Source organism: Moschus berezovskii, chromosome 4 (genome assembly GCF_049115385.1).
Source record: "Moschus berezovskii isolate FMDL1 chromosome 4, NW_MosBer_1.0, whole genome shotgun sequence".
In the NCBI taxonomy this organism is placed as follows: Eukaryota; Metazoa; Chordata; class Mammalia; order Artiodactyla; family Moschidae; genus Moschus; species Moschus berezovskii.
The window spans coordinates 45,892,704-45,908,882 of NC_142463.1; positions in this window are offsets into that span (position 1 = coordinate 45,892,704).

Here is a 16,179-nt window from a genome sequence, read left to right on the forward strand (position 1 = left end):
TTTAAAACACAATTTGAACATAATGGAATTACTTTCTTTTTAAATAAAGGCTCTATAATACTTTCCTGTTAAAAGAACAGGCAGAGAATAAACAATCTGGAGGGGAATGTTTGGAAGAAGAAAGTCATGGAAAGGGTGATCAGGGCCATTTGTGATGTCAGCTGCTCATGGAGAAAGAGAATTGCAAGCACACATGCATGAAAAGTATACCTGAACAATGAATATAGATATTATCTCACAAAATAGTTCAAAAAATGCTATTTCTTTTTAATCAAATAGTAGGGCTAATAAAAATTCTTATATACATATATATTTAAATTTGAAAATGTAGTATTTTTTTAAAAGGTCATATTTTCTTTATTATTCTCCAAATCTTCTCCTCAAGCTTTAAAATCTTATTCAAGTCCCAGATCTTCTAAGATATCTTCAAGTGATTGCTCTGATAAAAGTAATACCATCTATACAGAATCCTTCAGTTCAGTCCAGTTCAGTTCAGTCACTCAATCGTGTCCGACTCTTTGTGACCCCATGAATCGCAGCACTCCAGGCCTCCCTGTCCATCACCAACTCCTGGAGTTCACTCAAACTCATGTCCACAGAGTCGGTGATGCCATCCAGCCATCTCATTCTCGGTCGTCCCCCTTAGGAAGAGGAAAACAAAAAATATTTCTGAGTGCCCCTTCTGAAGTATAAAGACTTAAATAACTATTAGTTTATTCATTCTTTAATCCAATAAAAATTTATTAATCAACTGTCATGTACCAGCATTTTTCCAGGCACTGGACAGGGACAAGTTAAGAAAGAGACAAAAATCTCTCTTGGAGTTTATTTTATAATGGGATAAAAACAACAATGAACAAGATAAGTAAGATATATCATACTTACAGTTAAGTGCTCAAGAGAAAAAATTAAACAGAAAAGAATGATATGACATTTGTGTATGTGGCTAATTTTACAGAGGGTGACTATGGGGAGCCTCATCGTGAAAGGAATTTTGATTAATAATCTTTAAGTAAGAAGTTGAGCTGTAGGAAAATCTGGTAAAGATGCAATCTAGGCAAAGAGAAGAGAGGATATAAAATTTTCTGAAAAGGAACTGTGTTTAGAAGGCTGGGGGAACAGTGAGGGGGCCCATTTGACTAGAAGAGGTGGAAGTTGAAAGTAAAGAATGAGGTTAAAATATGATGGGAGATCACATAAGGATTTCATTATCAAATATATCAATCAGTTATTAGTAATTCAATTTTTATAATTATTACAGTTCAATCACTCAGTCATGTTGGACTCTTTGCAAACCCCATGGACTGCAGCACACCAGGCCAACATGTCCATCACCAACTCCTGGAGCTTACTCAAACTCATGTCCATTGAGTTGGTGATGCCATCCAGTCATCTCATCCTCTGTCATCCCCTTCTCTTCCCACCTACAATCTTACCCAGCAACAGTGTCTTTTCCAATGAGTCAATTCTTCACATCAGGTGGTCAAGGTATAGTTTCAAGCATCAGTCCTTCCAATGAATATTTAAGATTGCTCTCCTTTAGGATGGACTGCTTGGATCTCCTCGCAGTCCAAGGGACTCTCAAGAGTCTTCTCCAACGCCACAGTTACAGCATCAATTCTTTGGCGCTCAACTTTCTTTATAGTTCAACTCTCACATCCATATGTGACCACTGGAAAAACCATAGCCTTGACTAGATGGACCTTTGTTCGCAAAGTAATGTCTCTGCTTTTAAACATGCTGTCTAGGTTGGTTATAACTTTTCTTCCAAGGAGTAAGCGTCTTTTAATTTCATGGCTGCAGTCACCATCTGCAGTGATTTTGGAGCCCAAAAAAATAAAGTCTGCCATTGTTTCCACTGTTTCCCCATCTATTTCCCATGAAGTGATGAGACCAGATGCCATGATCTTAGCTTTTTGAATGTTAAGTTTTAAGCCAGCTTTTCCACTCTCCTCTTTCACTTTCTTCAAGAGGCTTTTTAGTTCCTCTTCACTTTCGGCCAAAAGGGTGGTGTCACCTGCATATCTGAGGTTATTGATATTTCTCCCGGCAATCTTGATTCCAGCTTGGGCTTCATCCAGTCCAACATTTCTCATGATTCACTCTTCATAAAAGTTAAAGAGGCAGGGTGACAATATATACTCTTGATGTACTCCTTTCCAAATCTGGAAACAGTCTGGTGTTCCATGTCCAGTTCTAACTGTTGCTTCTTGACCTGCATACAGATTTCTCAGAAGGCAGGTCAGCTGGTCTGGTATTCCCATCTCTTTCAGAATTTTCCACAGTTTGTTGTGATCCACACAGTCAAAGGCTTTGGCATAGTCAATAAAGCAGAAGTATATATTTTTCTGGAACTCTCTCACTTTTTCAGTGATCCAACGGATGTTCGAAATTTGATCTCTGGTTCTTCCAGCTCAAACATCTTTAAGTTCACAGTTCATATACTATTGAAGCCTGACTTAGAGAATTTTGAGCATTACTTTGCTAGCGTGTGAGATGAGTGCAATTGTGCGATAGTTTGAACATTCTTTAGCATTGTCTTTCTTTTGGATTAAAATGTAAACTGACCTTTTCCAGTCCTGTGGCCACTGCTGAGTTTTCCAAATTTGCTGGCATATTGAGTGCAGTACTTTCACAGTATCATCTTTTAGGATTTGAAATAGCTCAACTGGAATTCCATCACCTCCACTAGCTTTGTTTGTAGTGATGCTTCCTGAGGCCCACTTGACTTCACATTCCAGGATGTCTGGCTCTAGGCAAGTGATCACACCATCATGATTATCTGGGTCATGAAGATATTTTTTGTACAGTTCTTCTGTGTATTCTTGCCACCTCTTTTTAATATCTTCTGCTTCTTTTAGGTCCATACCATTTTTGTCCTTATTGTGCCCATCTTTGCATGAAAAGTTCCCTTGTTATCTCTGTTTTTCTTGAATTATAATTAACAATAAATATTTCTCTATTTGGGCACTTACAGTGCCTTTTAATGGTATTCTTAAATGGTCCTTATCATTTTTTTTTCTTTTTATCCATGACTTTCCCTCTCTATTATATTATGGGATTACATTGTATTCATCATTTTGTAGCTTACAATATTACCTCAAGAAAATTTTGCCCATAAAAATCTGAGTAAAACCAAGTTATTGAGCTGATCTTTATTGGTATCTTTTATCATAAACAAATAGCCCCAAATTTGGCTTCACCTTCACATTAGCCAAAGTAAGATTTGGTGAAATTGACTTTTTTTTTTTTTAAGACATAGTTCAACTATCTGATTTATCCTGTATGTATATGTAGTCTTCCAGATTTATTTGGGACCATTAATGTTCTGTATGGCAGGGAAAACTACAAGTTCTTCAGGACTCATCATATGTTAATGTTTCCATAATATTTTAGGACTTTTAATGTCCTTGTAATATCCAAGTGTGGCAGTAGTATCCTCTTCAGTTGCATGCATGCATGCTCTCCTTTGGAACTTTGTAAGGTATATAGAAAACTGCTGCCTGAGTTACTGTTTGACAGTGGGTGTTTTTCCTACATTTATCGGCAAGATCACGTTACAAAGCAAAGAAGCCTGGCATGCTGCCATCCAAGGGGTCGCAAGGAGTCGGATAGTACTAAACAACAACTTTATAAAATGTTTCTTCACCAATTCTCTTTTGAGCTCATTAAATACTTCTTATTGATGCATTTGTTCAAAATTGGTCATGTTATACCATAAAGTATTACTTCATTTATGTATGTGTATATATATATTTCTTCCAGAAGTTAGCTTGTGGTCAATGTTCCTTTCTTGCTTACTATAAGAAATCTAAACACAATCAGAATTTCCTCAGTTTAGTCCCTTCTGTACAGATTTGATGGAGTCATGGGGCTAAATCACATTTTGGCATTTGACTGCTATAATCTCACCATGACTTTTCCTTCCTCAAACTATCTTTCCCTGGGATATCTTTAAATTATGCACCAAATAGCATGAATATTCATAGCCTTCCTCATTGATTTCTTGTTCATGTCAGCTGTTAACACTACTACTATCCACTTTATTTTGCAGAATAATGTATCCAATATCAGATTCTACACTAAGCATGCATACCCATGCCATTTCCATTGTTCAGAAAAATAAGATAAAATAATAAACACATATAGCTACTATTAAATATCACATCCTAGAAAAAAATGTTATTGTTTTATTTTTTATCCTCCTTATTGGATTGAACTTACTTCAAGAGATTGCATTTTACTTCTCTACATCACCAATAGTTCTTTGCATTAGATAAATGCTCTACTATATATATGAAGCAGGGCAAAGGCTAATAGAGTTTTGCCAAGAGAACGCACTGGTCACAGCAAACACCCTCTTCCAACAACATAAGAGAAGACTCTACATATGGACATCACCAGATGGTCAACACCGAAATCAGACTGATTATATTTTTTGCAGCCAAAGATGGAGAAGCTCAATACAGTTAGCAAAAACAAGACCAGGAACTGACTGTGGCTCAGATCATGAACTCCTTATTGCCAAATTCAGACTGAATTTGAAGAAAGTAGGGAAAACCACTAGACCATTCAGATATGACCTAAATCAAATTCCTTATGATTATACAGTGGAAGTGAGAAATAGATTTGAGGGACTAGATCTGATTGATAGAGTGCCTGATGAATCTGGACGGAGGTTCATGACATTGTACAGGAGACAGGGACCAAGACCATTCCGAAGACAAAGAAATGCAAAAAAGCAAAATGGCTGTCTGAGGAGGCCTTACAAATAGCTGTGAAAAGAAGAGAAGTGAAAAGCAAAGGAGAAAAGGAAAGATATAAGCATCTGAATGCAGAGTTCCAAAGAATAGCAAGGAGAGATAAGAAAGCCTTCCTCAGGGATCAGTGCAAAGAAATAGAGGAAAACAACAGAATAGGGAAAACAAGAGATCTCTTCAAGAAAATTAGAGATACCAAGGGAACATTTCATGCAAAGAAGGGCTCGATAAGTGACAGAAATGGTGTGGACCTAACAGAAGCAGAAGATATTAAGAAGAGGTGGCAAGAATACAGAGAGGAACTGTAAAAAAAGATCTTCACGACCAAGATAATCATGATGGTGTGATCGCTCACCTAGAGCCAGACATCTTGGAATGTGAAGTCAAGTGGGCCTTGGAAAGCATCACTATGAACAAAGCTAGTAGAGGTGATGGAATTGCAGTTGAGCTATTTCAAATCCTGAAGGATGATGCTGTGAAAGTGCTGCACTCAATATGCCAGCAAATTTGGAAAAGTCAGCAGTGGCCACATGACTGGAAAAAGTCAGTCTTCATTCCAATCCCAAAGAAAGGCAATGCCAAAGAATGCTCAAACTACCACACAATTGCACTCATCTCACACGCTAGCAAAGTCATGCTCAAAATTCTCCAAGCCAGGCTTCAGCAATATGTGAACCGTGAACTTCCAGATGTTCAAACAGGTTTTAGGAAAGGCAGAGGCACCAGAGATCAAATTGCCAACATCCGCTGGGTCATGGAGAAAGCAAGAGAGTTCCAGAAAAACATCTATTTCTGCTTCATTGACTATGCCAAAGCCTTTGACTGTGTGGATCACAATAAACTGTGGAAAATTCTGAAAGAGATGGGAATAACGGACCATCTGAGCTGCCTCTTGAGAAACCTGTATGCAGGTCAGGAAACTATAGTTAGAACTAGACATCAAACAACAGACTGGTTCCAAATAGGACAAGGAGTATGTCAAGGTTGTATATTGTCACCCTGCTTATTTAACTTATATGCAGAGTACATCAAGAGGAACGCTGGGCTGGAAGAAGCACAAGCTGGAATCAAGATTGCCGGGAGAAGTATCAATAACCTCAGATATGCAGATGACAACACCCTAATGGCAGAAAGTGAAGAGGAGAGTGAAAAGTTGGCTTGAAGCTCAACATTCAGAAAACAAAGATCATGGCATCTGGTCACATAACTTCATGGGATATAGATGGGGAAACAGTGGAAACAGTGTCAGACTATTTTTTTTGGATTCCAAAATCACTGCGGATGCTGATTGCAGCCATGAAATTAAAAGACGCTTACTCCTTGGAAGGAAAGTTATGACCAACCTAGATAGTATTATTAAAAAGCAGAGACATTACTTTGCCAGCAAAGGTCCATCTAGTCAAGGCTATGGTTTTTCCAGTGGTCATGCATGGATGTTTGAGTTGGACTGTGAAGAAAGCTGATCACCAAAGAATTGATGCTTTTGAACTGTGGTGTTGGAGAAGACTCTTGAGAGTCCCTTGGACTGAAAGGAGATCCAACCAGTCCATTCTAAAGGAGATCGATCCTGGGTGTTCTTTGGAAGGACTGATGCTAAAGATAAAACTCCAATACTTTGTCCACCTCATGCGCCAAGTTGACTCACTGGAAAAGACTCTGATGCTGGGAGGGATTGGGGGCAGGAGGAGAAGGGGACGACAGAGATGAGATGGCTGGATGTCATCACTGACATGATGGACATGAGTTTGAGTTAACTCTGGGAGTTGGTGATGGACAGGGAGGCCTGGCGTGCTGTGATTCATGGGGTCGCAAGGAGTCGGACACGACTGAGCGACTGAACTGAACTGAACTGATATGTTATTTGGTTTATGCATAGAATAACATCTGGGAAAGTGAATTAGTGAAAGCAATGTTTCCTTATCTCCAATACTTCTGAAATATTTTGTACAGTTGAGTTTTATGTTTTTGGAAAGAGAGAATCCAGTAGCTCATTTTGTTAGTTTTTTAAAACAATATCTATGTGAGCTTACTTGGCTTGAAGTTCCTACAGGATGGAGACTTGGTCTATTTCATCTTCCCTATGGAAGCTCATCGGAACATGGAGGCAGGAATATCAGAGTACAGTTGTATGAAAATGGTACAACATAAATAACCTTTCGGGGCTTGAAATATTGGACTCCTTCTTGGAAAAAAAATTTTAAAGGAGTCTACTTTCTAGATGCTGAGAAATTCTTAGTATCACAGTGGGGCAAGGTAACAGAGATTAGTTTCAGCTCTATAAATTGTTGAATAAACTTCATCAAGTGAATGGAGCTTTTGACTTTCTTTCTATTCTCTAAGAGACTTTGTTGTCCCTATCAGTCAGTACAAGTTAGGCAGTATAATTTTATATTCTTCTTTTCAGTGGAAGTGCTTTGCACATTGTGAAAAAGTGAAAGTGAAGTCGTTCAGTCGTGTCTGACTCTTTGAAACCCTATGGACTTTAGCCTACCAGGCTTCTCCATCCATGGGATTTTCCAGGCAAGAGTACTTGAGTGGGTTGCCATTTCCTTCTCCAGGGGATCTTCCTGACCCAGGAATTGAACCCAGGTCTCCCACAGACGCTCTACTGTCTGAGCCACCTAAGCATCATTTTATACAATTAAAAATATATTCAGCATAAGTAGAGTTTGAAAACAGAACAAAAAGTCTTAAGTTTTGTCATCATTATTAGGGAAATCAGCTAAAGGCATATAATTTTAAAAAATCAGGCATATTAATGGGGATGGAGAAAGCAGTGGTAAAGTATAAATAAAAGTGGATTTTTACTTAAATCATTTTGGTGTATATTGCAGTCATAAAGATATTTAAACACACTGTGGGTAATGTAAGAAGGCAGTTCAATTTTAAATTCAATTTTTATATAATAACTCTGCTACCTATAGAAAATTTTGATGTATTTCCAGAGAAGTAATATAATCTCTTTAAATTTAATGCTAGTTACCATAAGCAAGGAATTCTTTAATTAACTGAGTGCATACTTTAGACAAACAGAAATATATCTTGACATGTTTTAGAAATATACAATACATAAAGATTGGATAGCAATGGTAAAATCTTCTCATTTGTTTTTGACACACATTTAACATTATAAAATATCTTGTAGATTAGAAGATAATGTTTGCATTCTGATCCAGTATCTATTCATATGATGAAAGTAAAAACCACCTTCACTGTTTTGTACTGTAAATAAATTGAATCATAATGATTTTCATATTGTCTATTCATTCTCAACACTCCTAGGTTCTTACATATTATTTTAATATGGTTTGTGGTACATAGAGAAGCCACTGTAAATAAATAAATATTATGCATTTTTATTTGAAGTCAAATATCAACCTTAAAATAAAATGACTGAGTGGACTATGTTTAATCTTATTCTCTTATGCAGGAATAAATACACTAAGTAACCCAAGCTCCGGAGAAGGCAATGGCAAGCCACTCCAGTACTCTTGCCTAGAAAATCCCATGGATGGAGGAGCCTGGTAGGCTGCAGTCCGTGGGGTCGCTAAGGGTCGGACCTGACTGAGCGACTTCACTTTCACTTTTCACTTTCACACATTGGAGAAGGAAATGGCAACCCACTCCAGTGTTCTTGCCTGGAGAATCCCAGGGACGGGGGAGCCTGGTGGGCTTCCGTCTATGGGGTCACACAGAGTCGGACACGACTGAAGTGACGCAGCAGCAGCAGCAACCCAAGCTCAAAGATACTGGTTTATGTCATTTTCAAGCGATGAAACTAAGCATGTGTTAGTGAGGCTGATGATTACACAGTGTGGACTGTTAGTGTCTGGTGAGAAGAATAAGGTTATTAAAAACCCTTTGGCTATATCCATGTGATGCAAAATTTCTGAACACACACTCAAACATTTCTTTAAATCTGCTGACTGTAAATTAGCTTATTGATGTGGATTAAATCTGGGAGGATATCAGAGATGTTTATATCTGTGACCTTTTTCTTGTTAAAGAAATGAGGAGCAGGGAGTTGAGATTTTGGGGATATGCAGTTGTTACTCCTGGGCTTCCTTGGTGGCTCAGTGGTAAAGAATCTGCCTGCCAATGGAGGAGACATGGGGCTTCAATCCCTGTTCAGGGAGATCCACTAGAGAAGGAAATCACAACCCACTCCATTATTCTTGCATGGAGAACCCATGGACAGAGAATCTGGCAGCTACAGTCCACAGGATCTCCGAAGAGTCAGAAATGACCTAGCTACTAAACAACAATGGTTACTGCTAAACTCTCATGAAACTTGGCTAAAAACTATAGGGAAAATTTTGATTTCTATATTGTTGCATTTCAGGTTATTTTCTTGTCACAGATAAAAAAATAAGATGAAACAAGACCATCTTTTCCATTTTGCAAGTAATAAGATAAACCCTCTACATTTCAAACTTCAATAAAAAGACATAACACCTTCAATTCAATAATTATCTTGTTGTTTTCATTGTTGTTCAGTCACTAAGTTGTGTTCAGCTATTTGTGACCCCATTGCAAATTAAAACATGAAATGTTCTTGTCTGTTAGATTGGAAAGGTTTAAAAGATGATTGTTAACTAAGGTCAACAGTAGTATGAAAAACAAAATTTTCAATAAACAGTTGATGACAACACAAATTAGTTTAACAGTTTCGGAGAGATTTTGGTACTATCAATTAAGTTTTTTATAGGTATAGTTTTAATAATACTATAATTGTTATTATAGATGTTCAACTGGTATTAGGAAAATCAGAGGAAACAGAGATCAAATTGCCAACATCTGTTGGATCATAGAAAAAGCAAGAGAATTCCAGAAAAAAACATCTATTTCTGCATCACTGACCATACTAAAGCCTTTGACTCTGTAGATGACAATAAATTGTGGGAAATTCTTAAAGAGATGGGAATACCAGACCACATTATACCTCCTGAGAAACCTGTATGCAGGTAAAGAAGTAATAGTTACCCAGACATGGGACAAAGACTGGTATTGCATTGGGAAAGGAGTACGTCAAGGCTGTAGATTGTCACCCTGCTTCTTTAAATTATATGCAGGATACATCATGTGAAATGCCAGGCTGAATGAAGCACAAGCTGGAACCAAGACTGGTGGGATAAATATCAATAACCTCAGATATGCAGATGATAACACCCTTATGGCAGAAGGTGAGGAGAAACTAAACAGCCTTTTGATGAAGGTAATACCAGACGAGAGTGACAAAATGGCTTAATAGTCAACATTCAAAACACTAAGATCATGGCATCTGGTCCTATCACATCATGGCAAATATATGGGAAATCAATGGAAACAGTGACAGACTTTATTTTCAGGGGGGCTCCAAAATCAGTGCAGATGGTAACTGCAGCCATGAAATTAAAAAACACTTGCTCCTTGGAAGAAAACCTATGATGAACTGAAACAGCATATTAAAAAGCAGAGACATCATTTTTCTGACAAAGATCCATCTAGTCAAGGCTATGGTTTTTCCAGCAGTCATGTATGAATGTGACAGTTGGACCATAAAGAAGGCTGCTTGCTGAAGAATTAATGCTTTTGAACTATGGTGTCAGAGAAGACTCTTGAGAGTCCCATGGACTGCAAGGAGTTCTAACCAGGCAGTCCTAAAGGAAGTCAATCCTGAATATTCATTGGAAGAACTGATGCTGAAGCTGAAGTTCCAATACTTTGGCCACCTGATGTGACGAACTGACTCATTTGAAAAGACCCTGATGTTGGTAAAGACTGAAGGCAGGAGGAGAAGGGGATGACAGAGGACTAGATGGTTGTATGGCATCACTGACTCAATGGACATGAGTTTGAGTAAGCTCCACGAAATGGTGAAGGGCAGGGAAGCCTGGAGTGCTACAGTCCATGGGGTCTTAAAGAGTCAGACATGACTGAGGGACTGAAAAAAACTATTATATAATCATAGTATGATATGACATAATAATAAGTGTACTTAATGTATTCATATTATTATTATATAAAATGTACAGTTTTCTACTAATGTTTCTAAAATTATATGCTACAAAAATCAGGCATAAGAATGCAAAAGCATATATACAAGAAAATTCACTGGAAAATTGTTGAAATAGTGAAAAAGTTAAAATTAACCAACAGCCATTAATAGGAAAGTGGTTAGATAAATTATGATATATTCATGCAATAAGAGTCTATAAAGTTATAAAAAGGATATCACTACATTCGAAGTGAAATAGAATATTATTTCACTATATATTTTTCAGTGAAAGCAAGTAATAAGGCAATATGCATATACATAATATGCATACACATAAAGAATATATTTTGAAGGGATAAATTTCAGAATGTATGTACCTTTATGTTATTGAATGCTAACAATAATTCAAAAGAGTACATTATACTAATAACTATGGTCATTTAAGAGAAAAAAATAAAGAATACTTTGGTACTTTATAAAATCTGCATTCCTTGAGATTTCAACAAAAAAACATAAATTACTTTTGTGATCCAAAAAATGATATACAAAATGTCTGTCAGAGAAATATTTTGGTAATTTTTAATATATTTTTTCTTTCACAATGCTACATCGCTCCTAGTTTTTTTTCTTCATAATTTTCTAGATTATTTAATTCTATTATATCTTTATCAAAGAATCCATATATTTCCAAAGGAGCTAAATTTGATTGGTTTTCTACCTTTTATGTCTCATGCATAAATTCTTAATAGTTAGATTGATGTTTGGAACACCATTCATGACTCAAGTTATTTGGGCATACTGCTATCAGGAGAGAAGATTTTCATCAAATAATAATCATTAATGCTATCTGCTAGTGTGTCCTATAATAAAAAATAACTCAGAGGAATGTGTTCATTATCTAACTGATGGATATAACTGGTATTAAAAGAGATTTTTGCCTACACGGATCCTGATAATATAATATGGTCATCAAAAATAATAACCAAGTATGTTTCTGTTTGCTTCACTTAGAAGCTATCAGTCAGTAAAGTCCTTTGTAACACCATTATGGTGACAAGACTCATTTCCACTGTCACCTCTAATGACAGCATGCTTCACAGAAAGGAAATATACAAATGCTATTTAACTTAAGTAACTTCAACAGTTTGACACTGAAAAATATCACCTTAAAGTTGTGATATAATAGATAAATTAGTTCCACTTCCAAAATATGGCAGTCTATTTGTCATTGAAATTCTTCTAGGACAAAACATCCAGAAATACTGAAAAAAATAACAAACTACTCTTTCTCTGTTTTGGGGGGGGGACAATTAACTTATAAGAAGGAAAATTAATTATTGGAACCCAAACAATTGATAAAATAAGAAACCACAGTGGTACGAAGCATTAAATACACAATTCTTCTGAAGGCATTAGCCAGTAAGTAATCTAGAATCTCCCTATAAACAGACAGCTGAATACACTAGACCTTTAGCCTAGAAAAGGTGGGAAATAACGTAAAAAGGGAAGCCTTTAAGGCTTACATTTGCATTAAAATTTTAATTTGAAAACATTTACCTCTGGAAAACAGGAATTTCAATGCACATTGTCTGCTTCAATCTTGTCTCTGGGCAGGGACAAAAGTCTTTTCCTAAGATTTATAATCTCAGGCATATTCTTCTGAGCATTTCGGACTTATTGATGATCTGGGAAATGCACAGCTAAAAATTAAAAATAATTACAAATCCTTATTAGAGGAAAACGCCTTTAACCAACAATTCACATTATTCCCAAATGTAACATCCAACTGAGAATGAGCTCAGAATCCAAGGAAATATACTGCCGTGAGCAAGAATTAGGAGAAAATAAACCAGCACTACAAATTAGAGTCCTTGAACTTCAGATATTGAAATTATTAGACCAGCAAGCAAAATAAAAGAGTGAATCAAAAATATGGCCAAAAAACATGATGCTTTCAGAACATATCAGAAAATTGTATACATAACAAAAAAACTTGTTGATATTATAATTAGTGAGATTCAATACACTAGATAGTTGAGAAGGAATCAGTTAACTGGAAGATAAAGGTCACAAATTATAGAAAATATAGCACAGAGAGACAGAGAGAGAAACACTACAGATTAGCTAGTGATATGAAAGATAAATTAAGAAAGAAGCAATATAGGGAATGGAAGAGAGATAATACTTAAAGAGATAAAGGCTGAAGTTTTTATCAAAATAAATTAATAATTTTTAATCCCTAACAGCATAAATAAAACAATTTTTTTTTAATTAGAAAGTACAATGAAAGGAATTCTATGCTAATATTACAATTACGGAACATGTAGAAATATTACAGTATGATTTACATACTTAAAGGCATTTCTTTCCTCCTAAAGTAAGCAAAATAATGAGAAGTAACCTAAAAGTTCTGGGGTCCTTACTACATATGTCCAAACTACTCTATTCTGCTTTTACTAAAACAACAGATTGCTGTGCTTAGCACTGTTATTTGACTATTTTCTATCCGGTAGATAATAGACATCATCATAGTATATCTTGCCACAGAATCAAATTAGAATTGTGTTCAATTTATATTTTCCTCCATTATTTTGATTTAGGTTTTGATGTGGTTTCATATAATAAACAAAAATATAGCATAAATATTTTTCTAGCTGTATCTATTCTTCCATTCTTGAATGGAAAGACATTCTTTCAAACATTCTTTTCCTAAACCAAATCAAATTCCTCACACTATACTTGAGGTCCTAAGATTTGTGTTATACAAAAAAACAATTATAAGCTCATAATTTGGAGATATTCTGGGTTCAGTTCCAGATCACTACAATAAAGTGAACTTTGCAATAAAGCAAGTCACACAAATATTTTGGTTTCTAAGTACACATAAAAGTAATATTTATACTATTAGTTCAGTTCAGTTCAGTTCAGTCGCTCAGTCGTGTCCGACTCTCCGCGACTCCATGAATCACAGCACGCCAGGCCTCCCTGTCCATCACCAACTCCCGGAGTTCACTCAAACTCATGCCCACAGAGTCAGTGATGCCATCCAGCCATCTCATTCTCGGTGGTCTCCTTCTCCTCCTGCCCCCAACCTTTCCCAGCATCAGAGTCTTTTCCAGTGAGTCAACTCGTCGCATGAGGTGGCCAAAGTATTGCAGTTTCAGCTTTAGCATCAGACCTTCCAATGGACACCCAGGATCGATCTCCCTTAGAATGGACTGGTTGGATCTCCTTGCAGTACAAGGGACTCTCAAGAGTCTTCTCCAATTCAAAAGCATCAATTCTTCGGCAATCAGCTTTCTTCACAGTCCAGCTCTCACATCCATACATGACCATGGGAAAAACCATAGCCTTGACTAGACGGACCTTTGTTGGCAAAGTAATGTCTCTGCTTTTTAATATATTATCAAGGTTGGTTATAACTTTCCTTCCATTATAGTCTATTACAGAGAAGGCAATGGCACCCCACTCCAGTACTCTTACCTGGAAAATCCCATGGATGGAGGAGCCTGGTAGGCTGCAGTCCATGGGGTCGCTAAGAGTTGGACACGACTGAGCGACTTCACTTTCACTTTTTCCTTTCATGCACTGGAGAAGGAAATGGCAACCCACTCCACTGTTCTTGCCTGAGAATCCCAGGGATGGTGGAGCCTGGTGGGCTTCCGTCTGTGGGGTCGCACACAGTCGGACATGACTGAAGCGACTTAGCAGCAGCAGCATAGTCTATTAAGTTTGTCTAAAAAAGCAATTGTGAAGAAAGCTGTGAAGAAAGCTGATCGCCAAAGAATTGATGCTTTTGAACTGTGGTGCTGGAGAAGACTCTTGAGAGTCCCTTGGACTGCATGGAGATCCAACCAGTCCATTCTAGAGGAGATCAATCCTGGGTGTTCATTGGAAGGACTGATGCTGAAACTGAAACTCCAATACTTTGGCCACCTCATGTGACGAGTTGACTCACTGGAAAAGACTCTGATGCTGCGAGGGATTGGGGTTGGGAGGAGACGGGGAGGACAGAGAATGAGATGGATGGATGGCATCACTGACTCGATGGACGTGAGTTTGAGTGAATTCCAGGAGTTGGTAATGGACAGGGAGGCCTGGTGTGCTGTGATTCATGGGGTCGCAAAGAGTCGGTCACAACTGAGCAGCTGAACTGAACTGAACTGAAAAAAGCAATGTATGCATTTAAAATTAGTTTGTTACTAAAAAATGTTAACTATTATCTGAACCTTCAGCAAATCATAATGATTTTTCAGGTGAAGGTTGTTGCCTTGAAGTTGATGGATGCTGAAATCATCAGGATGGTGGTTGCTAAAGCTTGCTGAAAGTTGGGGTTACTTTGGTAATTTTTAAAAAAAATCAAACAACATTAAATTTACCATGCCAATTGACTCATTTCATGAACAATTTCTCAGAAGCATCCAATGTTATTTGACAGCATTTTTTCCACAGCATAACTTCTTTCAAAATTTGAGCCAGTCCTCTCAAAGCCTGGCACTGTTTTATCAACTAACTTTATATAATAAAGTTAGTTCTAAATCCTTTGCTGTCATTCCAGCAATCTTCACATCATCTTCATCATAAGTAGTTTTCATCTCAAGAAACAATTTTATTTTATGAATGAAGCAACACCTCATCCATTAAAGTTTTATCCTGAGATTGCAGCAAGTCAGTCACATCTTTAGGCTTCACTTCTAATTCTAGCTCTCTTACCATTTCCAACACAACTGTAGTTATTTCATCTATATCTTAAAGCCCTGGGTAGCTCAGACATTAAAGAGTTTGCCTGCAATGCAGGAGACCCAGGTTTAATTCCTGGGTGTAGAACATCCCCTTGAGAAGGAAATGGAAACCCACTTCAGTATTCTTGCCTGGGAAATTCCATGGACTGAGGATTTGATAGGCTATAATCCGTGAGGTCACTAAAAGTTGGACACTGCCGAGCAACTTTCACTTTTAGACTTCATTCTAACTCTAGTTCTCTTACTATTTCCACTACAATTGCAGTTACTTCATCCATGAAGTCTTAACACCCTCAAAATCATCCATGAGAGTTGTAATCAACTTCTACCAAACTTCAGCTAATATTGATATTTTGACCTCTTCCCATGAATCACACATGTTCTTAAAGAGATCTAGAATGGTGAACCCTTTCCAGAAGTATTTCAACTTGTTTTGGCCAGATCTAGCAGAGGAATCACTAAGTCAGATACTGTCTTAAAAATGTATTTCTTAAATAATGAGTCTTAAAAGTCAAAATGACTTCAATACAATGCAAGGAAGGAATGGAGACTCAGATGTAGAGAACAAGACGTGTAGACACAGTGGGGGAGGGAGAGAGTGGGATGAATGGAGAAAGTAGCATCAACATATATACACTATCATGTGTAAAATGGATAGCTGGTGAGAAGATTCTGTATCACACAGGGAGCCTTGCCGGGC